Source organism: Anomaloglossus baeobatrachus, chromosome 5 (genome assembly GCF_048569485.1).
Source record: "Anomaloglossus baeobatrachus isolate aAnoBae1 chromosome 5, aAnoBae1.hap1, whole genome shotgun sequence".
NCBI lineage: Eukaryota > Metazoa > Chordata > Amphibia > Anura > Aromobatidae > Anomaloglossus > Anomaloglossus baeobatrachus.
In genome coordinates this window covers 168,390,265-168,415,161 of record NC_134357.1, presented here as the reverse complement: position 1 = coordinate 168,415,161, position 24,897 = coordinate 168,390,265, and the positions used below count along the sequence as shown (strand labels likewise).

The 24,897-nt window shown below is 49.2% G+C and overlaps 1 protein-coding gene across 1 annotated transcript in view; it reads right to left on the bottom strand.

Moving 5' to 3' along the window:
- Positions 1 to 21,445, bottom strand: part of OGDHL (oxoglutarate dehydrogenase L) — a 148,945-nt gene extending 127,500 nt beyond the window's left edge. Inside the window, exon 1 of the mRNA XM_075349014.1 lies at positions 21,349 to 21,445. The gene's annotated coding sequence lies outside the window, so the exon portion shown is untranslated. The remainder of the gene's footprint in view (positions 1 to 21,348) is intronic.
- Positions 21,446 to 24,897: the final 3,452 nt, after the last annotated feature.

Below are 24,897 nucleotides of genomic sequence, written 5' to 3'. Positions count from 1 at the left end.
TTAGTCCACAGCTTTATTTCATTTTTTTTTACAGCACAAATCACCATCTTCTGACAGCAGTTTGCAGACAAGTTGTGCAGATGTTTGGTGGCCGGGTATTCATAGCCTGATGCTGACAATTCTCCTGTGACATGCAGTGACAGGCTTGTACTTTTTGAACTGCAGTAATGCAAAGACTCATTCACTTTAGATAAACTTTAGGTTTTATGCTCTCAGATATATACGGAACCTCATGTTTTCAGACGTCACAGACCATGATATACTCCACCAACTTATTTAAAAAAAAAAAAACCACAAGTCTATAGCTGGAAACACATCTATGCGAGTAAAATCGGTCCAACTGGGCTGAAAAAAACTCGACTGCTTTTAGTTCACGTTAGGTCCGAGTGCAACGCAAGTGCGATGCTTTTTATGAATAAATTAATGATTTTACTAGCGTGTGTAATGCGTGTGTAATGCGTATTTTTTACTATGTCATCTGCCATTCAGCTCTGCTACATGGCCGCTGACAGCAGACACAGACAGCCATGTAGCAGAGCTGAATGGCAGATGACAGCAGACACAGACAGAGCCGCACGATCAGAATGAACTCGGGTGAACTTCACCCGACTTCATCGTCATGCTGTGGCTCTGTCTGTGCCGCGTCCTAATTAGCGGTCACCTGTGAAGGGCTCACCGGTAACCGCAAATCTCTAATCCCTGAGTGACTGAAGTTAGCAGCCCTCTCTCATACTCACCGATCCCCGGCGCGGCGCTGCACGGCGTTCACACTGCTGCGGCGGCTTTTACTATTTTGAAAAAGCCGGCAGATCATTAAACAATCTCGTATTCCCTGCTTTCCCCGCCCACCGGCGCCTATGATTGGTTGCAGTGAGACACCTGTCGCTCAGCGTGGGGGCGTGTCTCACTGCAACCAATCACAGCAGCCGGTGGGCGGGTCTATACTGTGCAGTGAAATAAATAATTAAATAATTTAAAAAAACGGCGTGCGGTCCCCCCCAATTTTAATGCCAGCCAGATAAAGCCATACGGCTGAAGGCTGGTATTCTCAGGATGGGGAGCCCCACGTTAATGGGGAGCCCCCCAGCCTAACAATATCAGTCAGCAGCCGCCCAGAATTGCCGCATACATTAGATGCAACAGTTCTGGGACTGTACCCGGCTCTTCCTGATTTGCCCTGGTGCGTTGGCAAATCGGGGTAATAAGGAGTTAATGGCAGCCCATAGCTGCCACTAAATCCTAGATTAATCATGTCAGGCGTCTCCACGAAATACCTTCCATGATTAATCTGTAAATTACAGTAAATAAACACACACACCAAAAAATCCTTTATTAGAAATAAAAAACACTAACAAATTCCCTGGTTCACCAATTTAATAAGCCCCAAAAAGCCCTCCATGTCCGGCGCAATCCAGGATGGTCCAGCGTCGCTTCCAGCTCTGCTGCATGGAGGTGACCGGAGCTGCAGAAGACACCACCGCTCCTGTCAGCTCCACGCAGCAACTGAGGTGAGTATCACGATCAGCTGAGCTGTCACTGAGGTTACCCGCGGCAACCGCTGGATCCTCCAACAGTGACAGCTCAGCTGATCGCGCTACTCACCTCAGTTGCTGCATGGAGCTGACAGGAGCAGCGGTGTCTTCTGAAGCTCCAGTCACCTCCATGCAGCAGAGCTGGAAGCGACGCTGGACCATCCTGAATTACGCCGGACATGGAGGGCTTTTTGGGGCTTATTAAATTGGTGATGAGGGAATTTGTTAGTGTTTTTTATTTCTAATAAAGGATTTTTTTCGTGTGTGTGTGTGTGTGTTTATTTACTGTAACTTACAGATTAATCATGGAAGGTATCTCGTGGAGACACCTGACATGATTAATCTAGGATTTAGTGGCAGCTATGGGCTGCCATTACCTCCTTATTACCCCGATTTGCTAACGCACCAGGGCAAATCGGGAAGAGCCGGGTACAGTCCCAGAACTGTCGCATCTAATGTATGCGGCAATTCTGGGCGGCTGCTGACTGATATTGTTAGGCTGGGGGGCTCCCCATAACGTGGAGCTCCCCATCCGGAGAATACCAGCCTTCAGCCGTATGGCTTTATCTGGCTGGAATTAAAATTGGGGGGACCGCACGCCGTTTTTTTAAATTAATTATTTATTTCACTGCACAGTATAGACTCGCCCACCGGCTGCTGTGATTGGGTGGAGTGAGACACCTGTCACTCAGCGTGGGGGCGTGTCTCACTGCAACCAATCATAGGCGCCTGTGGGCGGGTAAAGCAGGGAATACGAGATTGTTTAATGAGCGGCCGGCTTTTTCAAAATAGTAAAAGCCGCCACAGCAGTGTGAATGCCGTGCAGCGCCGCGCCGGGGATCGGGGAACAGTGAGTATGAGAGAGGAGGGGAAAATGACCGACAGACAGAGAGGGACAGAGATAGTGACGGACCGCAGAGAGAGAATAGAGACCGAGAGGGAGAGACCGACTGACAGAGAATAGTGATTGACAGACATTGTGACACATCACTCGTTTCCAGTGTTTTAGGAAACATGCGAGAAATGTATTTATAAAATCAAATGTCACTAGGATGGTGTGAGCGCCGCCCCGTGACATCCGATTATTTACACGCTCCCATAGACTTGCATTGGAGAGACTCGCAGTAGAAACTCGCAAAAAAGCAGCATGCTGCAATTTTTTTTCTCAGTCCTATTTGGACTGAAAGAAAAAAAAAAAATGCGAGCTGAATCATTCACTAACATGTGTCAGATTCCAATGCTAGTTTTTCTCGCATTGCTCTACTGCGAGAAACTCGCAAGTGAGAAGCAGCCCTATAAATGATGCCGCTTCTTACAGCATGACCCAACTGCAGTAATTAAACGTCTGATTTATAGATGTGGTGCCGCTCTGCCAACATAGCCATTTTCACAATTTTAATTCTATTAAACCACTTTTTGGCAAAGCTCAATATTTCTCAGCAGCAGTGTTCCCAAAATAATAAAGTGGCACATTCATTATATGATTAAAAAAAAAATAGCAGCTCAATTCTCAGTGCAGCGAAACTTTATGTGATTTCATTAGCTAAATGGAGCCCAGAGACAGCTCAGGTAAGTCCGAGTAAATTTATATTCTTTAGGATAAATGGAAACTAAGTGAAGGTGTCATCGTTCTCAAGGCCATGCAATAATGCCAGAAAACATACTCGAAGCAAAACTTGTATTAAAAAAAAACACAGTCAGCAGGATTTTCCCCTTAAAGATGTATTCCCATGTCTGTAAAAGGTGCTTAAATGGGTTATCTGGCTTATTTTGCCTTTTTATGTAATTACACTATTGGGCTACATTGGGGCTTGTAAGTACATAGTAACTACCTACCTGCGCTGCCGTCAGCCCCTCTCCTCGACTCAGAGCAGTCATGTGACCACTCCTGCCGGGATTTTGCTGCTTCCTGTGATGTCACGACGACAAGTGCAGGAGCTTATGTCCGCCTTGTCAACGGGCATCACAGCCGACGTCACGTAGCCACCCTGCTGGGCAGGTACAGTGCGTGGCGTCCCCGCCCCCCTTCCCTGCACCCTCCAACACATCCCATAGTGCAGTGGTCTCGCTGCCCGTAGGCTAATGACCCCCTTTGCTGATCGCTGCCTGTGCTAGGGGCCCGTGCAGTCAGCACTGTATATGAGAGGACAGATGTCCGGGCGCTGTGCAGATTGGAGCACTTTATATCAGATGACAGATTCCTGGGAGCTCTGTATACAGCTATGATCAGCCGCCGGCCAATCAGAAACTAGCAGCGGATCACTGGAGAAGCTGTATACAAAGCTTTTTTTTTTGTATGTGTGAAGACTGGCAGACTAGGGGGCAATTCTACAGGACAGAGCATTACTACAAGAAGAGGACCCCAAGGGGACATTACTACAGGATGGGCAGAAGGATAGGGACATTACTATAAGATGGGCACATTACTATAGGATGGGGACATTACTATATTATGAGTACAGGAATGGGCATATTACTATAGGATGGGCATATTACTATATCACGGGGACAGGGATGGGCACATTACTATATAATGGGGACAGGGATGGGCACATTACTACATTATATGTGCAGTGGATGTGAGGTGATTGTGCGGTCACAGATGAGAGAAGCAGGATCACTGCTCTGTACTACCAATGATTGGAAATACAGAGCAGTGATCTCTCATCTGTGCAGCACAATCACCTCACATCCACCACACATACAGTGGAACCTTGGTTTACGAGAACAATCCGTTCTGTGAGTGTGCTCGTAAAGGAAATAACGGAAGCTCAGACAATTCGTTCCAAAACTTGTGCAATGTCCCATCCTGGTCCCCTATTGAGCCATTCCACACACGCACAAACACACACAGATATTATGCTCACCTTACCTTCCGTTACCTCGCCGGCCTCCTGGTTCTTGTAGTCCGCAGGTATGTGTATCAGGTAACCATCGTGACTATGCAGGAGCTTCCGCTGTCAACGTCATACGCTTGAGCCACTTGCCTCAGATTGGTCAGCGCGCTTCGTTTGAGAAGCGCTGACAGCGGAAGTTCCTCCATCATTGCGATGGTTACCCGATACACATACTGTACCTGTGGACTACAAGAACCAGGAGGCCGCCGAGGGAACGGAAGGTAAGGTGAGCATAGTGTGTGTGTGTGTGTGTGTGTGTGTGTGTGTGTGTGTGTGTGTGTGTGTGTGTGTGTGTGTGTGTGTGTGTGTGTGTGTGTCAGAGCACGGTGATAGTACAGAACCGGAACAGTGTGCGGTGAGTATTTGTTCATACAGCAAAGACTGCTTGTAAACTGAGTTACAAATTTACAGCAAGCTTTGCTCGTATAGCAAAATACTTGAACACCAAGTTACTCGTGAACCGAGTATAATGTAGTAATGTGCCCATCTTTGCTGGAGCGATGAGAGGTCAGTGTTGGGGCAGAATACTTACAATCAATGAGTGTGCAGAGGGCAGGGCTGGACTGTGAGGCCGGGAGGTGCCAGTTCTGACTGTGAAGTTCGGCAGTCAAGCATGTCATGTTTGGTTGAGCTACATGTAAACAAAGATTTGCAGGGAATAAAGGGATAATTCCAAAAGGAACAAAAGTCAGAAAACAAAAACAAAAAAAAAATGTAGGGATGTTTTATATGACAATACAGCACAGATTAGCTTTAAAAAAAATTTGGAGTTTATTTCGGACAATTCCTTTAATCTCAACCAAGTTGCAGTCCTACAAATTTGGTCTACAGCGGCCCCTGCTCTTTTTTTTTTTTGACCTGGAAGTAGAGACTGCTCTCATCAAGTGCGCCTTAATGACTTCTGATGGGGATCTTCCTTCTGAAGAGTATGCTGAGCAAATTGTGGATCTTATCCATCCAGCTAAAGTTAATTCTGAAGCTTTCTTCCTTCTGTTCTTGCCGTAAACTGAACAAAAAGATTTGAGGCCAAACTCCAGTCCTAAGTTGCTTCCAGATATGCCAGCACCATCTGTCTTACATCCAGTGAATCAAGATAACATTCAGATTTTTAGGCTTCTGAAAGAAGGCTGATAAAACAATCTCCTGATTTATGTTAAAGCGCACCAATCACCATGATTTTCCCATATAACCTAAAGCCAGTGCTATACTGGGACTATCATGCTGATTCTATACATACCTTTAGTTGGCAGCTAGGATGTATAGGTTTTGAAACACATCAAGTAAAGTTTCTAAAATCATCAGTTTTCTGAATGCCAGCAGCTGTAGCAGCTGATAGCTGGGGTGGGTATTCATAGTTATCCCCTCCTCCTGTTATTTATGCTAATTCTATTATAGAATCTATTTACTTTGTGACTAAGGCCCTGTGCGCACTGGAAAACGGAATTTTCTTAAGAAAATTCCGCAGGGTCTGAAAGATTACCGCACCTGCAGTAAAAAAAAACGCGGCAAACCGCACCCGAAAACCGCATGTGGTTTGCCGCGGTATTGTTCGCGGTATTGCCGCGTGCGGGTTGGTACATGTGTTTTATTGCATTCAATGCAATAAAGCACATTGAAGAAAAAAAAAAATAATTTCCTTCTGAGATAGATAGTAGATAGATAAATAGACAAATAGAGGGATAGATAGAGGACAGATCCTGCATTTCACCCGAGCAGTAATGTGTTGTTCGCATTACCGGCCGTGGGAAATGCGCGGCTGGATGCTTGCATCGCAGGACGTGGATTACGTCTGAGCTTTGTTTTGGGGGGGGTTGATAAAAGGGTGAACGAGGCTTATTTGTGTTTTATTTAAAATAAAGGATTTTTCGGTGTGTGTGTGTTTTTTCACTTTACTTACGGGTTGATCATGTCAGCTGTCTCATAGACGCTGCCATGATCAAGCCTGGACTTAGTGGCAGCGATCCGCCGCCATTAACTCCTTATATTACCCTGACTGCCACCGCATCACGGTAGCAGGAAGAGCTGGGGACACTCCGGTACTGCCGCATAATGGATGCGACAGTCCTGGGGCAGCGGCGGGCTGATATTCTCGGCTGCGGGAGGGGGAGGGCATTAACCCGGTCCCTCGCCCTCCCCAGCCTGAGAATACCGGGCCGCCGCTATGTGCTTACCTCGGCTGGACGGTAAAAATACAGCAGAGCCCACGTGTTTTTTTTTTTGTCTATATTTCCGTTTGCTTGCTATGTGTATTCTATGTCTGTGTGTGAGTGCGATCTGTGTTTATGCTATGTCTGTGTCTGTGATGTGTGTGTGTTTACTCTCTGCTCCGCTTCCTCTTCCTGTCATAACGACATCACTTCTCTGCAAACCGCAGACAGCAATGTACATTACCGCAGGTAAACCGCGAAATACCGGAGGGAATAACGCAGGAAAACGCAATGAACCGCACAGAATTTGCTGCCTGCGTTATTCCCTGCTGGATTTCACGATTACATTGCAGTCAATGGAGTGAAATCCAGCAGCGACGTGCGGAAAAGAAGTGACATGCAATTGTTTTTGCTGCGGGAATCCCGCAGCAAAACATGCAGTTGTCCAAATCCGCCTAATGCGCACGGCATTTTTTTTCCCATAGGTTTTGCTGGTGATTCACTGCAGAGATGTTATGAACATTTTCTGCAGCGAAACATGCAACAAAACCGCAGGAAATCCGCAGAAAAAAACGGCAAGTGCGCACAGGGCCTTAAGGACCTGTGCTGGTGTCATACCGATGTGACCAGAAGGGGCAGTGCCTCAGCAAACAGGAAAATATTGCTTCCATGTATCAGCTCTGTTGGCTGAGGCCTGCCCCTTCTGGTCATCCTGTGGTAAGCCTTCTTAAGCAAGGCTTACCACAGGAAGTTCAGGCATGCCTGTATTATCACAGTCCGTTCTTTTGTTTATTTGCCATGTTTATTTTAACAGCAGGACCCCTATTACAGGACTACTGTGTTTCCCTGAAAATAAGACCGTCATTTTGTTTTTTCCCTCGGAAAAAGCGCTGGGGCTTATTTTGGGGGTATGGTTTATTTTCGGAGAAAGTTCGCCCCTCAAGAAACTGCAGCTCTTCCTTCCCAGGAGAGTCATACTTACCAGACCCCAGGCACCTGCGTGGCTCCCAGGTCCTCCCGGTGATCTCCAGTGGGCACTCCCAGCAGGTATGCTGCACGCCACCCTCCCCTGCTTCTGGCCGACACACACCCACACACCACATCCAGTTATACCGATTGCTTCCGGCCGGGCAAAGAATCCTGGGATGCAGTTCAGTGGAGCGCGAGGACTTGCAGGTATAACGCATAGAGGACCTGCGGGTGGAACGCATTGATGCGTTCCACCGCCGGGTCCTCCATGTATTCCACCTGCAGGTCCTCGTGCTCCACTGCACTGCGTCCCAGGTTCTTATGTCAGCCACAAGCAATTGATATCTCTGGATGTGATGTGAATGTGTGCGATCAGATGTGTGCGACCTGATGTGTGCGCTCCACTGATCGGCGTCTGATGAGTATGATCATGGGGTCTGCTCTCTTCTTTGGGTGTCTGCTTTCTATAATGAAGTGTCCTGCAGTAACTTTTTTAGCTGCATGGACACTTCATTATTGAATCACAACTATGACTTCTTTTCGGGGTAGGGCTTATATTTAAGCCTTACGCCATAAACTCCTGCTAGAGCTTATTTTCAAGGTAGGGTTTATTTTCGGAGAAGCACGGTAGAAATACAAAATTACTTACCACTAATGCGTTTTACTGAACCCATGACAGCACCACAAGAAAGGGGATCCGCCCTTCAAGGACAGGAAACCTACAGGCTAAAAAATGGCGGTAACTCTACCCGCATCAGTTGGTTACACAGCATGAAAGGACCTCCGGTAAAAGGAACATTGTTATCACATAAAACCACAACTATTATACGTCCACGTGAAGAGGAGTGAAAAACAAAGTACTGGCAATACACCCAGGTGCAGGGAGGGAATGTAAGGGTGCTGTCATGGGTTCAGAAAAAAACACATTACCGGAAAGTAATTTTGTATTTTTCCAGCATCCATTACAGCACCACGAGAGAATTACAGCAATAGGAAAAAAAAACGTGGGGGGTGGGGGGTGACTATAGCCTGCAGAACCCTTTTCTCATAGTGGTGGTAGAAAGTGGAAGGTGAATGCTACGTGGCCGCCTTACAGACCTGCTCAATGGTGACCTCCAATCTTTCAGCCCAGGAAGGTGTCATCGCCTTTGTGTAGTGCGCTTTCAGCCCCGCAGGCACCTGCCTATCACTAGCTGAGTTAGTGACAGAAATGGCTTCTCTGATCCACCTAGCAAAAGTAGATTTAGAAGCTTTAAGCCCTGTCCTATTACTTTAAAAAAGTTCAAACAAGGACTTTTCTTTCCTCCAGGTACTGGTGACTTACAGGTATACTTTAAAGGCAACGTCTAACATCCAAGCAATGCCACCCTTCCTCCTCCTGATCTTTCTGACTATCATTAATGGATGAAAGAACAATATCTTGAGACTTATGCAAGCTAGAAACTACTTTTGGGAGATAAACAGGGTCAGGATTCAGGATCACTCTATCCTCTATGGATACGGCTTCGATGTCACTAAACTTGTGTGATGATGTTAAGGCTGTCAGGATGATAGTCTATCAGGGATAGATTTTTTTTTTTTTTTTAAGTGATATGGATTTTAAAGGCTCAATTGGGGGCTTTGTCATGGCTGACAGGACGAAGTCAAGGTCCCATGGAGATAAAGCAATAAAGCTATACGGTGCTTGGGTCTGGCTCTAGAATATACCCACAGAAAACCGGGAAATAAAGCAGTCTCCTGCTAGGTCATAGTTGTACTAGGCAGTCAAGGCCAACATCTGAACCTTTAGTGTGGTAACTGACAGGCTCTGCCCTAAACCTTTTTTGAAGGAACTCTAAAGGCCATCTGAACTTGACCCTGTGGACGATAAGGATTCCATCCAGGTTCTACCGTAGATCTCTATCGTAACTGCTTTTCTGCACTGCATAAGGGTAGTGATTAGACCGGGAGAGAATTCCTTGTTTTTTAAAAAACGACCTTCCAGTTTCCACACCGTCAGATGTAACCTGCTTGTCAGAGGGTGAAGAGCTGGGCTTTGGGAGAGAAGGTCTGGCAGTTCCAGCAGAAACCATGGCATGGTGATTGACATTTGATTTAGCCAATAAAACCACAGTCTCTATGGCCAAAAAGGATTTATCAAGATAACTGTTGCCCTGTTCCCCGAACTGCTGGAATCAGAGCTTTAGGAAATAAGGCGTAAGCAAGGCCAAGGTTCTATTTGATAAATAGAGCGTCCACCGTGTGAGGTTGACCCCTAGGATCTAGAGAACAGAACCGGTGGACCCTCCTGTTTGTTATGCTCGCGAAGAGAACTTTCGACGAGATATCCCACATTTCTGGAATCTGATCGAAAATGGACTGTTTCAATGCCCATTCTCCTAGCCTCAACCTGCTGTAACTGAGAAGTCTGCTGTACATGGACTTCAGATGACCCTGTGCTAGAAGTAAAGTCCTGCTTGTTATCTCCATTAGTAATGTGGAACAAGTACCCCTTTGGTGATCCAATATGCTCCTGCCGACTGATTGCCTGAGAGGATTTTCACATAATGACTAGTCAGAGAGGGCTGGAACTGACCTACTGCTTTTTATACAGTGAGCAAGTCCTTGGTATTTGAGGAAATACGAGCTTCTCATCCAGAACACACTCCTTGGACCAGATAACTCTGCAGGTGAGCCCCCCAACTTTGCAGACTTGCATCAGTGGTAAGTACCATGGACACCAGGTTCATCCAAGGCATGTCTTTACTTGAGTTCTCTAGAATCAGCCACCAATGCAGGGATATGACTGACGGGCTGCAGTATAATTTTCTCGTCCAGCTGACATCCAAATATGGCCTGCTTTCCCAGGCTGTCCCTGTTATGTGCCTGGTCCCAAAGAACTACCAGGTTGGTGGACATAAGAGAGTCAAGCCGGGACATGGCTCCTCAGAGACAATCCTGGGGCTTTTGTCGCTCGTTCCACTTAGACCTGGAGATTCTTCAGTTTGGATTCAGGAAGGTGACACACTTTAGTATCCAAATCCAAAGAGAACTCTAGAAAAATGTGAATCGTACTTGGAGATCACCGCAATCTTTCTAGGTTTATAAGCCATCCCAATCCCATCAGGGCAGAGTACACCTCTCGTAAAGAGCTGGCACAATGTTTGAGCAAACTTGTCGATGACCAGGAAGTCATCCAGATATGGAATGAGGAGGACTTCCTTCTGTTTTAGATATGCTGTTACCTCCGATAGTATTTTCGTAAGACTCTGGGCGCTACGGCCAGGCCAACTTGGAGGGTCCTGTATTAGAAATGCCTGATCTTCTCTTAAAAGTACAGGGCTACAGGGAACTTTTGACACTTGTCATAGGGACATGGTAATACGCGTCCCTCAGATCCACTACTGTCATGTGACAATGTGGAAATAGATATTTCCCTGTGGATTCCATTGACTCCATCTTGGAGCTCTCTATGTGGAGATGACTGTTTAAGTCTTTCGGGTTTATTATTGTCCAATGAGTCGTCAGCCATTTTCACCAACAAAAGGGGTGGAATAGAATGCCCCCCCCCTCTTCTCGGGGAACAACCAATAGAACCGCCTTTCGCAACAGGTTTCGGATTTCTAAGGTAAGCCATTTCCTTAGTGAAGTTCTTGGAGGTGTGACTAAAGAATTGTGAGGAGGGAACCATTGGAACGGTAGTTTGAGGCGAGATCTCAAATGGCCTAGAATCCACTGCTTGAGAATGTCCTCTCCCAGGATGGAAGGAAACAAGACAGTCTCCCTCCCAACCTGGGGGAACAAGTGACTTGGAGGATCTTTTACTATCTTTAGAAGGTCCCGAAACAAACCCTTTCCATCCCTTTTTTCGGTCCGACAAATTACTCCGATATCTGGTAGGGGCCCTTCGGCCAAATCTTTCCCAAAAAGACTTTCTGTAGGCAGGAAAGGAAGGGTTTAGAAATCCTTTTTTATACATCTTTGGCTAAATGGGGCTTTACACGCTACGATATCGTTAATGTTTTATCGTCGGGGTCAAGTTGTTAGTGACGCACATCCGGCGTAATTAACGATATCGCAGCGTGTGACACTGACCAGTGACCTTAAGCGACCTCAAAAATGGTGAAAATCGTTCACCATGGAGAGGTCGTCCCAAACTCAAAAATCGGTAAGGGTTGTTTTTCGTTGTGGTTCGTCGCTGCTGCGGCAGCACACATCGCTGTGTGTGACACCGCAGGAGCGAGGAACGTCTCCTTACCTGCCGCCGGCCACAATGCGGAAGGAAGAGGTGGGCGGGATGTTTACATCACGCTCAGCTCCGCCCCTCCGCTTTGACTGGCCGGCCGCTTAGTGACGTTGCTGTGATGCCGAACGTCCCTCCCCCTTGAAGGAGGGATTGTTCAGCAGTCACAGCGCCGACGCCGACCAGGTAAGTACGTGTGACGCTGCCATAGCGATAATGTTCGCTACGGCAGCGATCACAAACAATGGCATGCGCGACGGTGGCGGGTACTTACATGCTTTATATCGCTAGAAATTGCTAGCGATATCGCTACCGTGCAAAAGCCCCCTTTAGTCTTTTAGACAGCTATCGGGGACCTCTTGTCTACACACCTTTTTTTCGGATTGGGCATTTTCTAGGTTTTTTCTGATTCTTAGAAAAGACCACAAAAAAACAAAAACAAAAAAAAAACTACTTACAAAGTGAGCTTACACGAAGGTCACTTATCACTCTGATGTAAAGAGATGTCACAGGATCAGGAGGAGGAATCATGTTGCCTGCAAATCTCCTCTGGAGGCTTCTCATTCGCCAGGTCTGCTGGAGCTGCGGCTCTGCTGCCAGACAATGCTGGAGCGGCTGCTGGATCTTCCTCTACTGCCGCTTCTGATATTTAGGGATGGCCTGTAGTACAGGCCAAAGCTACTGCTGTCATCCATCCTGCTGGAAAGGTCAGACTGGAGCTAACCGCTACTCCTGCAGTCTCACTGAAATCCCGGGAACGCTCAACAGCCTCATCCAGCATGCCTCTTCTGGACCCCCAACTTCTGGGTTGAAACGTCACCGGCGTGCAGAGTCATAAGGGCGCGGTGGCAGTGGTCACCCCATTCAAGATGGCGCCGCTGCACACTGTGGCGTATGACTAGGGGTGAGCATGATGGTGCTGTTACCCACGGACAGCACCCTCAGCCTCCCCGCCAGGCGCGGAAGGACCCGTGTTGCTGCCCTACAACCGGCTGCAGGGTGATGCTGTTGCACACAGATACAGCCCCCATGGGCTTGCTGTGGCGATCCCTCAGCACCTCTGCTGGCTACAGCAAGACCCGTGTTGCTGTCAGAACCGACCGGCCAGGGCTGGGTTAACTTGAAGGCTTCAGCCCCTAAGCATCATCTTGAAGGGTAGATACCCTCTCTCATGGTGCTGTCATGGGTGCTGGAAAAACTCATATGTATGCCTGTCCGACATGCTCCCTGTTGTGATTGGTATCTGGTTGTCAATGTACATTGAAAGCCTGTTGTGAGTGAGACAGCTCTCTTAGCTCAGCTACATGACTAAAGCTAAAAATTCTGGTTGTGTCAGAACGGCTACAGCTAGTGATATAAGTGATACACCTTTGGATTCAGGATCTCTCTATCTACATTATGCTGCTCTCAGATGAAGTACCACAAACCTGGTGACAGATTACCTTTAAGTACTTAAGCATATTGGCTAATTTGCAGTAAATTGATTAATTTGCCGGTGTGCAATGATCGTTTAATAAAGTGGAGTTATTGTTATTAAACATCTTTAATCAACAGTTATTTTGCCCATGTGCACAATTTGACGTATGCATTTTTCTGGTCACCGCTTTGAAGGACTCCTTTAAAGCACCACTCAGGTGGAGGTTTTTTTGGGAAGGGGGGGGGGGTGAGCGTGGGGATGTTCAGCGCTGCAGTGGTATTTTAAGTCTAAAGGCACTGTCACACACAGAGATAAATCTGCGGCAGATCTGTGGTTGCAGTGCAATTGTGGACAATCAGTGCCAGGTTTGTGGCTGTGTACCAATGGAACAATATGTCCATGATTTCACTGCAACCACAGATCTGCCAAAGATTTATCTGTGTGTGTGACGGGGCCTTAAGTCCCCTGCCCCCGGTCTGATACTCGCCCTCCAACATTTTCAAATTATTTCACATGTGCTCAATGCAAGTCTGTTGGAATGTGCGAACGATTAGTTTTACTTGTGTGTCTGGCGCTGTGTACTTTTGTTGGGTCAAAAACACCGTTTTGCAGTACTAGCAAAGTGGTTAGAATTTATAGGAATTTCATGCCCAGCATTTTTACATTGTAAAGTAACCTGCGGTGTTTTTTCCAATCCGCAGCATGTCAATTTCTCTTGCGGGTACGCTATTTTCTGTGTGGAATTTCCCCGTAGACTTGCATTGGATGTGGAAAATCCGCAGGTAAAAACCACACGGGTTTAGTGGGTTTCCGTAAGGAAATGTATCAAAAACGTATGTAACCTGTACCTAAGAATGTCAATACCAGGAACGTTCAAAAACAAGGCAGCTTTATATAACGGATGAAACACCAAACAGAGACAAACATCTCAGCATCAAAAACGTGAAAAACACAGGGTCAAAGACTAAACAAACAGTGATCATGGGAGCGAAGCCTATGGGAGCCAGAATGAAACGCTCATAGACTTTCATGGAGCAAGCCAGAGATCACAACTCAATGTAACACGAGCGGTTGGCAGGTCACAAATCGCTGGAGAGTGACGGGAGCAGCGGGGATAATAGAAGAAGACAGTGGCAGGAGAGTATAAAACAGAGGACTTAGATTTAAAGCACCAATTTAGTGGTGAAAAATTATAAAAAAAAAAAAAAGAAAAAGCTAGAGTGGCGCGTTAAGGGTCTGCTACATCAAAGCATATGCAAGCATTTACTGATTTACCAGTTTTGTCTATATACCAAGCACAGAATAAATACATTCAATCCGCCAAAACACACGGATCTGCTCCCTCTAAGGCTATGTGTCCACGGGAGAATGTAGCTGCGGATTTTTCTGCATCAAAATCCACAGCTTTCCCGCAAAATCCGCACCTTTTCAAAGGTGCGGATTTGCCGCGGATTTGATGCAGATTTTTTTTTTTCCCCCCAATTTTAAAGCCAAAATCCGGATGAAAATCCGCAACAATAATTGACATGTTGCAGATTTTTCCGGATCAAAATCCGCACGAAATCTGCTGCGGAAAAATTCACAGCGTGGGCACAGCATTTCCAAAATGCCATAGAAATGGCTGGGAAGTGCCTGAGCTGCAAATTTTCGGGAAATCCGCGGCTTTTCCGTGAGAAATCTGCGGCAAAATCCGCGCATTTTCCGCAGCGTGGGCACATAGCCTAACTGTACCAGGGTATGGTTGTAGCAGGTTGTACTTTGTTTCTACTGATTACATCTACTTTTTTTTCAGTCACCCATGCACTGAGATCTACTAGCTCTCTACAGTGGATCAGCATATGCACAATTTCGACAATCTGACTGAAAGAGGTGAGAATGTGCAGTGTAAGGCTACTTTCACACATCAGGTTTTTGCCATCAGGTACAATCCGGAAAAAAACGGGTAAATCGGATCCGGTACCGCATCCGGTTTATCCTCAGACTTGCATTGTAACCGGATTGTACCTGATGGCTTTGCGTTGCATCCGTTTCTTTCCGGATGCGGCAAAATTTATCAAAGCGGCGGCCGGAGGCAACGTGTCTTGCAACGTTTTTTTGTCCGGCAAAAAAAACCGCATCGCGCCGGATCCGGCGCGATACGGCGTGTTTTACAATGAAAGCCTATGGACGCCGGATCCGGCGCAATGCGGTAAAAAATGGATGCGGCTACCGGATCCGTTTTTGTAAACTGCGCATGCACCAAATTAATTAAAAAAGCTGATCCTTCAAAAAAAAAAAAAAAGGACAAACCTGATGCAAAAACGGATGCAAACCGTATCCACCGGATCCGGTTTTGTACGCATCCGGCATAACGGATCCGTTAAAAACCGGATCCGGTGGATACGGTTTTACATTTTTTTGCCGGATCCTTTGGATCAGGAAAAAAAAGGATTGTGCCTGAATGCAGAAAACTGATGTGTGAAAGTAGCCTAAACGACAGATGACAATAACACTGCAGATCATCCGCTTCCATTAGGTGCATCATAGGGTTAGATTTTAATACGTAAATAGGTAGTCACAATTTTTTAAGTGCTCTCAAATCTTTATATGCGAGTTTAAAAATAAATGGAGGATATGGAGAAAACCCCTTTTAAATAATATAAATTCTGGCCTCCTACAGTCCAGTAAGTGGCTCTACAGTGCACCACCTGACAGAGGCAGAGGTGTGCGTACTCTCTCTGCTCTATCATCTATAGCGCTGGTGTTAATAGAAGAGTGTAGTCAGCTTTATCCAGCAGTCCTATACACTATGGGACCAGGGATTGGCCATGAGCATCTCCGCTCCACTCAGGGGTGATCGCAGAGCTGTTTCCGAGTACCAGAATCCAGAGACCTCCAGAAGCTCGCAAGCGATAACTTACTAGCTTGAAAATTACCCTTTAAATACACACTTTCCAAATAAAAAAATGAGCTCTAATTGAGCTGTACTAAGACAGCCACCACTAGCTTAGGCCGGTTTCAGACGTCCGTGTTACACGTGTGACATGTGTGTTTGCATACGTGTGACACGAACCGGAGAAAACACGGGTCTTTGAAATAAAAAGATTTTCCATATTTACCTGTATCCAGTGCTGTTTTCTTCAGCTCTGCTGCCTCCCATTATATTCATTGATTATTCACCGCGCACTCAGGACCTGGAAGTAGGAGCATCACGTGGACAGCGCTGGGTACAGCACCGCTGAGAACAGTATCGTGGGGACAGCATTGCGGGGACAGGTGAGTATTCACAAAACAAGCAGTGTCATCCATGAGGTCATTGGTGTTAATGACATCCTGATGACACCCACGCGACACCTGCGCTACAGCTTCATCAGAGTTCATTAGGAACTCTCAGTCCCCAAGATGTTCCAGCTTCCAGGTCCTCGCTATACACACACTGTCTCTGCAAAATACTCACCTGTCACCGGCGATGCTGTCCATGGCAATACTGTCCCCGCAATGCTCCGGCTTCCAGGTTCTGCACGCACGCACGCATGCACGCACGTCCCCAGCACTGAAGCCCCCAGCGATACTCCTGCTTCCAGCTCCTCAGTGGAGTGAATATTCTATGAGTATAATGAGCGAGGGTCAGGAGCGGGAGACGGCAGAGCCGAAGACATCAGTGTTGGATACAGGTGAATATAGAAAATCTTTTTATTTAAAGGAACAGTGTTTTCTGCGATACGTGTCACACTGATGTCACATCAGTGTGTGATCTTGGTGACATCCGTGCTGCTGGAGGAAAAACTGACATGTCTCCGTGTGTGCATGCGGGGTCATCAGAGGTCACACGTTTAAGTACCAGTATAGAATAACATGGGTACGTGTGGCATCCGTGTTAAAAACCGATGTCACACGGATGTCTGAAACCAGCCTTACATAAACAAAAGGACACAGCTCCAGTCTACAGCTTCCTACACAGTATAGAAAGCAGAGGTCAGACATTGCTTAAAGGGAACCTGTCAGGTCCAATATGCACCCAGAACCACGAGCAGTTCTCGGTGCAACCCGTCTAACATTCCCTGCATCTAGTAGCACACATAAAGAGATCTTTAGAAAAAGTATTTCTAAAGATCGTTTACGATATGTTAAAGAGCGCAGGGACTAGTCGCAAGGCTGCCCCCCCCACCAGGTCTCCCTCTTAGCATGTTAGTACACCCACAGGGGTGTGCCAACACGCTATTCAAAGCCCACTGCCCAGCGTCATCAGCGGTGATGCACGTACCCGTCCATTGTCACCGCTTCAGACGCCAAGTTTAGGGTCAGTGACATGATCAGAAGTCCCCGCACTTCCGCCCCTGTGGGTGTGCTAACATGCTAAGAGGGTGGACTAGTCGCGGGGAGGGGGGGTTGGGGGGCGTCCTTGCAACTAGTCCCTGCGCTCATTAGCATATTATAAAGGATCTTTAGAAATACTTTTTCTAAAGATCTCTGTATGTATGCTACTAGAAGTTAGGACAGTTGGACAGGGCTGACAAATATGCACCTAGAACTGCTTGTGGTTCCGGGTGCATATTGCACCTGACAGGTTCCCTTTAAAAGGACCTCCATCAGCACAGAATGACTGTGCAAACCAAGTACAGACACTCAGTGCTTCATGGTGTGGCCAAGCACTTAAATACAGCTTCCCACCAGCTTGTTTTACCTCTATCTCCCCCCCACCTTCTTTGATGGAAACCTTTAGCTTCATAGAGCAAGGGATGAGCCGAGAGAGAGGGACAACCAGCAGGTGGGAAGGTGCACTTGAATGTTTGTCCATTCCATGACACACCGAGCGCTTGTACTTGGTTTGGACAGTAATCCTGTGCTAAGAAAGTCCATTTAATCTATCAGACCAAGGTGTCTGTCTCATCAGTCATGTAATCACAGGCAACCCCATCTAGGGCTATGTGCCCACGTTGCGTTTTTACATGCAATTCCGCAGCGTTTTAATGCCAAAATGCATGCATTTTGATTTACAAGCAAAGTCTATGAGAAATAGGGATTTCTTGTGCGCACTTTGCAGTTCAAAACGCTGCTTTTAATTTGCATATTTTTGGGCAAAAACTCGAACTTAAAGAAGCAGCATGTAATTGTTTTTGCCATTTGAGCTGCGTTTTGATATCAGAGTCAATGAGAAGAAGCAAAACGCATTCTACATCAAAATCCTAGCGTTTTACATGCTTTTTGGATGCAGAAAACAAGCGTTTTTGACAATTTAATTGCCTGCGTTTTTGACATTATATTAAAGGCATGATATGTCCCTTTACACACACACATAGTCCGACAATTAAAATTAAGATAATTAATTTAACGTTATTTTATACATAAATATTAACAAACATTTATCATTTTAATAAAATCAGCTATTTTGTTTATGATTATAATCTTGATATTTGTTATCTTTTTTTCCATTTTTTCATAGTGTTTGAATGTTAAAACTTTATTCAGCAGTGTATTTGTCATCAAAATGCATCTGATTTTGAAATGAAAAAGCATGTAAAAAGTGCTAAAAACGAGGCTAAAACGTAGTAAAAACGCACCCGGATTTATAGTGTTTTTATCATCAAAAGCAATTTTGGCAGAAAACATTTCTGCCAAAGGGTGCGTTTAGGACTGCAACTACCTCGACGCAACGTGGGCACACAGCCTAAAGCTTGTATACACACAGCATTTATCAGTGGAATTTTTTTTATTTTTGTAAGATTCTGTATGAACACAAGAGCAGGGAAACAAAAAATGTGCCCTATTCCATCAGACGCATTACTGTTGTATTCTCCCCTAAAGTATGCCATCGTATTACTCCATTGATGTGCCATACGGTGACACATGGAGCAGCCGTGCTTCCACAAGAACACAATGGGGTTGTCTGATATAAAATGATATACGACTCTACACTTATGAATCCTCCCAGCGCAGACACTGTGTGCTGTAAGGATTCACCGGTTTCTAACCTGGGAATGGCAGTCACATGACCGCAATTGTTCGATATGCAGACTCCCGGCTTGAACGTAACTAGTGGGCACAGCCTCACTCAACATAAGTGTAATGAGCAAGGCCGTGCCCACTAGAAGGAGGTGTCCATGCCATATTGAGTGAGGCTGTGACCACTAATCGGGTTCTAGCCAGGAACATACATAGTGCACAATTGTGGTCACGTGACCACCGGCTCAGAAACCGGTGAATCCTCACTACGCAGTGTCAGTGCTGGGAGGATTCATAAGTCTGCAGTCACATAGCGTGACACAGAGTGGCTGCAGACTTATTTTAGACTGGACAACCCATTTAAAGGGGTTTCCTAGTTCAAATAACTGCTTTATGCTAGGGTAGAGTACCATAGGGTGATTTTTTTTTTGTGGTCTAGCATTGGGGATGCCCAAGATCCAGAGAGTAATTTAAGGACCCCTCCAGCAGTTTTTAATTTCCCCATCCGTTAGTCACCAGTAATGCATCTTCTGCCGTTTCCAGCGTAGCTCCGATCCTCTTCTGCGTCACATGACCACTGCTCTGTCAGGCTCACACTGTGGCCTGTTACTTCCTTTCTCTATATACGTCTACAAGAGCCTCATGTAGAGTCTCAGACTTAGGCCACGTTTACACATCCAGTATTTTGCCTCAGTATTTGTTAAGCCAGAAAAAGGAGTGGATGAGAGGAAAGTATAATAGGGACAAGTCACCACTTCTGCATTATTCACCCACGCCTGGTTTTGGCTACAAATACTGGAGGTACAAAACTCCCCAATTACTCACTGTGTGAATGTGGCCTTGCAGTGAGAAAGTGACCTCCATCCACAGTCGTAGTGTGAGGCGGTGGGAGACATGATGCAGGAGAGGCCCTGAGTGACACTGGAAATGGCAGTAAACGGAGACGCCGAAAATGGCACACGGCAACTCCGTCTGCTGTTATAGGCAGTGGCCGAGTCGCTGCATATGTCCAGATCCCATTTTGCAGGGCAGTTCAGACATAAACCACGATGGGACCACTGAATGGGAGGAAGACCACAATTCGGAAGGAGCCTAAGGCCTTGTGCGCACGCTGCGTGTTTTTGCCGTGTTTTTGCACATTTTTTTGCGTGCAGTTTTGGTCCCATCCTGCATACACTTCTTTCCCCAGCAAAGTCTATGAGATTTCATTCTTGGGCTATGTGCCCATGTGAGCTCATACCTGTGGATATATCCGCAGGTACGGCCGTAGGTTTCCCGCAGCACCTCCCCAGAATCCGCAGCTATACATAGCTGCAGGATTCCAGCGGAATTGTTGCGGTAAACCTGCGGATATTCATGCGATTTACCTGCGGAAGTCCCGGCCTCTCTCCATAGTGGAGCGCCGGGATTTCCGCAGGTAATTCCACAGGAATAATTGACATGCAGTTATGTGCGGCTGCGGGACATCCGCAGCATATTCCGCAGTCGCACATTCCGCAGCGTGGACACAGACACTCCCCATGTCCCATAGGGTAACATGGGGAGTGTCTGTACTTGCTGAAACCTGCGGATTTACCTAGAAAATCCAGATAAATCCGCAGGTTTTCCCGCAGCAAAACCCGCAGGAGCAAGCTCCGGTGGGCACATAGCCTTGCTGTCCGCACGTTGCAGCTTTTTTTTGGCTGTGTCTTTGTGGTGACCATAAAGATGCAGCATGTCAATTCTTTCTGCGTTTTTACCAGCGTTTTTGAACCTTTCCAATCAATAGATTTGACTTAAAAACGCACTGGGCGGTAAACGCAGCAAAAATGCTTGCCGAGAGGCGTTTTTTTCAGGACCAAAAATGTGCATCTTCGTGGTCACTATTAAGATGCAACCATTGCTTAGATGAGAGCCCCCAGCACACAAGGAGCCTTATCAAAGGGATGTGTGGCCACAAAACACGTGACACCTGCCATGACTAGTCCTGGCACAAACAGGGGCCATGGCAACCAGCTCACTGATCTGCCCCAACTGCAACCCTCCACCACAGGCCATGTACAGCTCTGGGCCACAGACCTACACCCGGCAGGTGGCGTCTACAGAACTATGGCTGGAGGTCCAGAGCCCACAATGGGGACGTGCGGCGGGCAGCCCTCACCACAGCCAACAGCTCAGGCTCCTCACATGCCGCCATCATTACACGCACCACACAAGGGCGCGGCTGCCACTACACTGATACGTTTCCGGGTGACACCGTTACCTGAGGTCGGCTCACGTGACAACACAGCCAGAATCCCGGCGGAGCTCCGTACTGCGGCCAGGAACGCCACATAGGCGGGCGCACGGCGTAAGACACGGGGTGGGCGGGGCGACAGGGGGCGGAGCCTGAGCAGAGAACATAAGTAGCGCTGTCCTTAGTGCTGAAGCGCTAATAGACACAACGGTGGCAGCCGCAGCGCCCCCCCCCTCCCTACCCCCTGTACCCCGTACTCTCTCTGCTCTGTGCGTGCCCTGTGCGCGCTCTCTGCCCTGTGCCCACTGTCCTGTATGCACTTCCTACCCTGTGTGCGCTCTGTCTGCCCTGTGTGCGGTCTCTCTGCCCTGTGTGCGCTCTCTCTGCCCTGTGTGCACTCTCTGCTCTGTGCCCTGTGCGCGCTCTCTGCCCTGTGTCCTGTGCGCGCTCTCTGCCCTGTGCCCACTGTCCTGTATGCACTTCCTACCCTGTGTGCGCTCTCTCTACCCTGTGTGCGCTCTCTCTGCCCTGTGTGCGCTCTCTCTGCCCTGTGTGCGCTCTCTCTGCCCTGTGTGCGCTCTCTCTACCCTGTGTGCGCTCTCTCTGCCCTGTGTGCGCTCTCTCTGCCCTGTGTGCGCTCTCTCTGCCCTGTGTGCGCTCTCTCTGCCCTGTGTGCGCTCTCTCTACCCTGTGTGCGCTCTCTCTGCCCTGTGTGCGCTCTCTCTGCCCTGTGTGCGCTCTCTCTGCCCTGTGTGCGCTCTCTGCTCTGTGCCCTGTGCGCTCTCTCTGCCCTGTGTGTGCTCTCTGCTCTGTGCCCTGTGCGCGCTCTCTGCCCTGTGTCCTGTGCACGCTCTCTGCCCTGTGCACGCTCTCTGCCCTGTGCGCGCTCTCTGCCCTGTGCCCACTGTCCTGTATGCACTTCCTACCCTGTGCGCGCTCTCTGCCCTGTGTCCTGTGCGCGCTCTCTGCCCTGTGTCCTGTGCGCGCTCTCTGCCCTGTGCGCGCTCTCTGCCCTGTGCGCGCTCTCTGCCCTGTGCCCACTGTCCTGTATACACTTTCTGCCCTGTGTGCGCTCTCTGCCCTGTGTGTGCTCTCTGCTCTGTGCCCTGTGCACGCTCTCTGCCCTGTGCGCGCTCTCTGCCCTGTGCCCACTGTCCTGTATGCACTTCCTACCCTGTGCGCGCTCTCTGCCCTGTGTCCTGTGCGCGCTCTTTGCCCTGTGTCCTCTGCGCTCTCTCTGCCCTGTGCGCGCTCTCTGCCCTGTGCGCGCTCTCTGCCCTGTGCCCACTGTCCTGTATACACTTTCTGCCCTGTGTGCGCTCTCTGCCCTGTGTGTGCTCTCTGCTCTGTGCCCTGTGCACGCTCTCTGCCCTGTGCGCGCTCTCTGCCCTGTGCCCACTGTCCTGTATGCACTTCCTACCCTGTGCGCGCTCTCTGCCCTGTGTCCTGTGCGCGCTCTCTGCCCTGTGTCCTGTGCGCTCTCTCTGCCCTGTGCGCGCTCTCTGCCCTGTGCGCGCTCTCTGCCCTGTGCCCACTGTCCTGTATACACTTTCTGCCCTGTGTGCGCTCTCTGCCCTGTGTGCGCTCTCTGCTCTGTGCCCTGTGCCCGCTCTCTGCCCTGTGTCCTGTGCGCGCTCTCTGCCCTGTGCGCGCTCTCTGCTCTGTGCCCTGTGCGCTCTCTCTGCCATGTGCTCTCTCTGCCCTGTGTGTGCTCTCTGCTCTGTGCCCTGTGTGCGCTCTCTGCCCTGTGTCCTGTGCGCGCTCTCTGCCCTGTGCGCGCTCTCTGCCCTGTGCGCGCTCTCTGCCCTGTGCGCGCTCTCTGCCCTGTGCCCACTGTCCTGTATGCACTTTCTGCCCTGTGTGCGCTCTCTCTGCCCTGTGTGCGCTCTCTGCTCTGTCCCTGTGCGCGCTCTCTGCCCTGTGCGCGCTCTCTGCCCTGTGCCCACTGTCCTGTATGCACTTCCTACCCTGTGTGCGCTCTCTCTACCCTGTGTGCGCTCTCTCTGCCCTGTGTGCGCTCTCTCTGCCCTGTGTGCGCTCTCTCTGCCCTGTGTGCACTCTCTGCTCTGTGCCCTGTGCGCGCTCTCTGCCCTGTGTCCTGTGCGCGCTCTCTGCCCTGTGCGCGCTCTCTGCCCTGTGCCCACTGTCCTGTATGCACTTCCTACCCTGTGTGCGCTCTCTCTGCCCTGTGTGCGCTCTCTCTGCCCTGTGTGCGCTCTCTCTGCCCTGTGTGCGCTCTCTCTGCCCTGTGTGCGCTCTCTCTGCCCTGTGTGCGCTCTCTCTGCCCTGTGTGCGCTCTCTGCTCTGTGCCCTGTGCGCTCTCTCTGCCATGTGCTCTCTCTGCCCTGTGTGTGCTCTCTGCTCTGTGCCCTGTGCGCTCTCTCTGCCCTGTGTCCTGTGCACGCTCTCTGCCCTGTGCACGCTCTCTGCCCTGTGCGCGCTCTCTGCCCTGTGCCCACTGTCCTGTATGCACTTCCTACCCTGTGCGCGCTCTCTGCCCTGTGTCCTGTGCGCGCTCTCTGCCCTGTGTCCTGTGCGCTCTCTCTGCCCTGTGCGCGCTCTCTGCCCTGTGCGCGCTCTCTGCCCTGTGCCCACTGTCCTGTATACACTTTCTGCCCTGTGTGCGCTCTCTGCCCTGTGTGCGCTCTCTGCTCTGTGCCCTGTGCCCGCTCTCTGCCCTGTGTCCTGTGCGCGCTCTCTGCCCTGTGCGCGCTCTCTGCTCTGTGCCCTGTGCGCTCTCTTTGCCATGTGCTCTCTCTGCCCTGTGTGTGCTCTCTGCTCTGTGCCCTGTGCGCGCTCTCTGCCCTGTGTCCTGTGCACGCTCTCTGCCCTGTGCACGCTCTCTGCCCTGTGCGTGCTCTCTGCCCTGTGCCCACTGTCCTGTATGCACTTCCTACCCTGTGTGCGCTCTCTCTGCCCTGTGTGCGCTCTCTCTGCCCTGTGTGCGCTCTCTCTGCCCTGTGTGCGCTCTCTGCTCTGTGCCCTGTGCGCGCTCTCTGCCCTGTGTCCTGTGCGCGCTCTCTGCCCTGTGCGCGCTCTCTGCCCTGTGCCCACTGTCCTATATGCACTTCCTACCCTGTGTGCGCTCTCTCTGCCCTGTGTGCGCTCTCTCTGCCCTGTGTGCGCTCTCTCTGCCCTGTGTGCGCTCTCTGCTCTGTGCCCTGTGTGCGCTCTCTGCCCTGTGTCCTGTGCGCGCTCTCTGCCCTGTGCGCGCTCTCTGCCCTGTGCCCACTGTCCTGTATGCACTTCCTACCCTGTGTGCGCTCTCTCTGCTCTGTGTGCGCTCTCTCTGCCCTGTGTGCGCTCTCTCTGCCCTGTGTGCGCTCTCTCTGCCCTGTGTGTGCTCTCTGCTCTGTGCCCTGTGCGCGCTCTCTGCCCTGTGTCCTGTGCACGCTCTCTGCCCTGTGCACGCTCTCTGCCCTGTGCACGCTCTCTGCCCTGTGCGCGCTCTCTGCCCTGTGCCCACTGTCCTGTATACACTTTCTGCCCTGTGTGCGCTCTCTGCCCTGTGTGCGCTCTCTGCTCTGTGCCCTGTGCCCGCTCTCTGCCCTGTGTCCTGTGCGCGCTCTCTGCTCT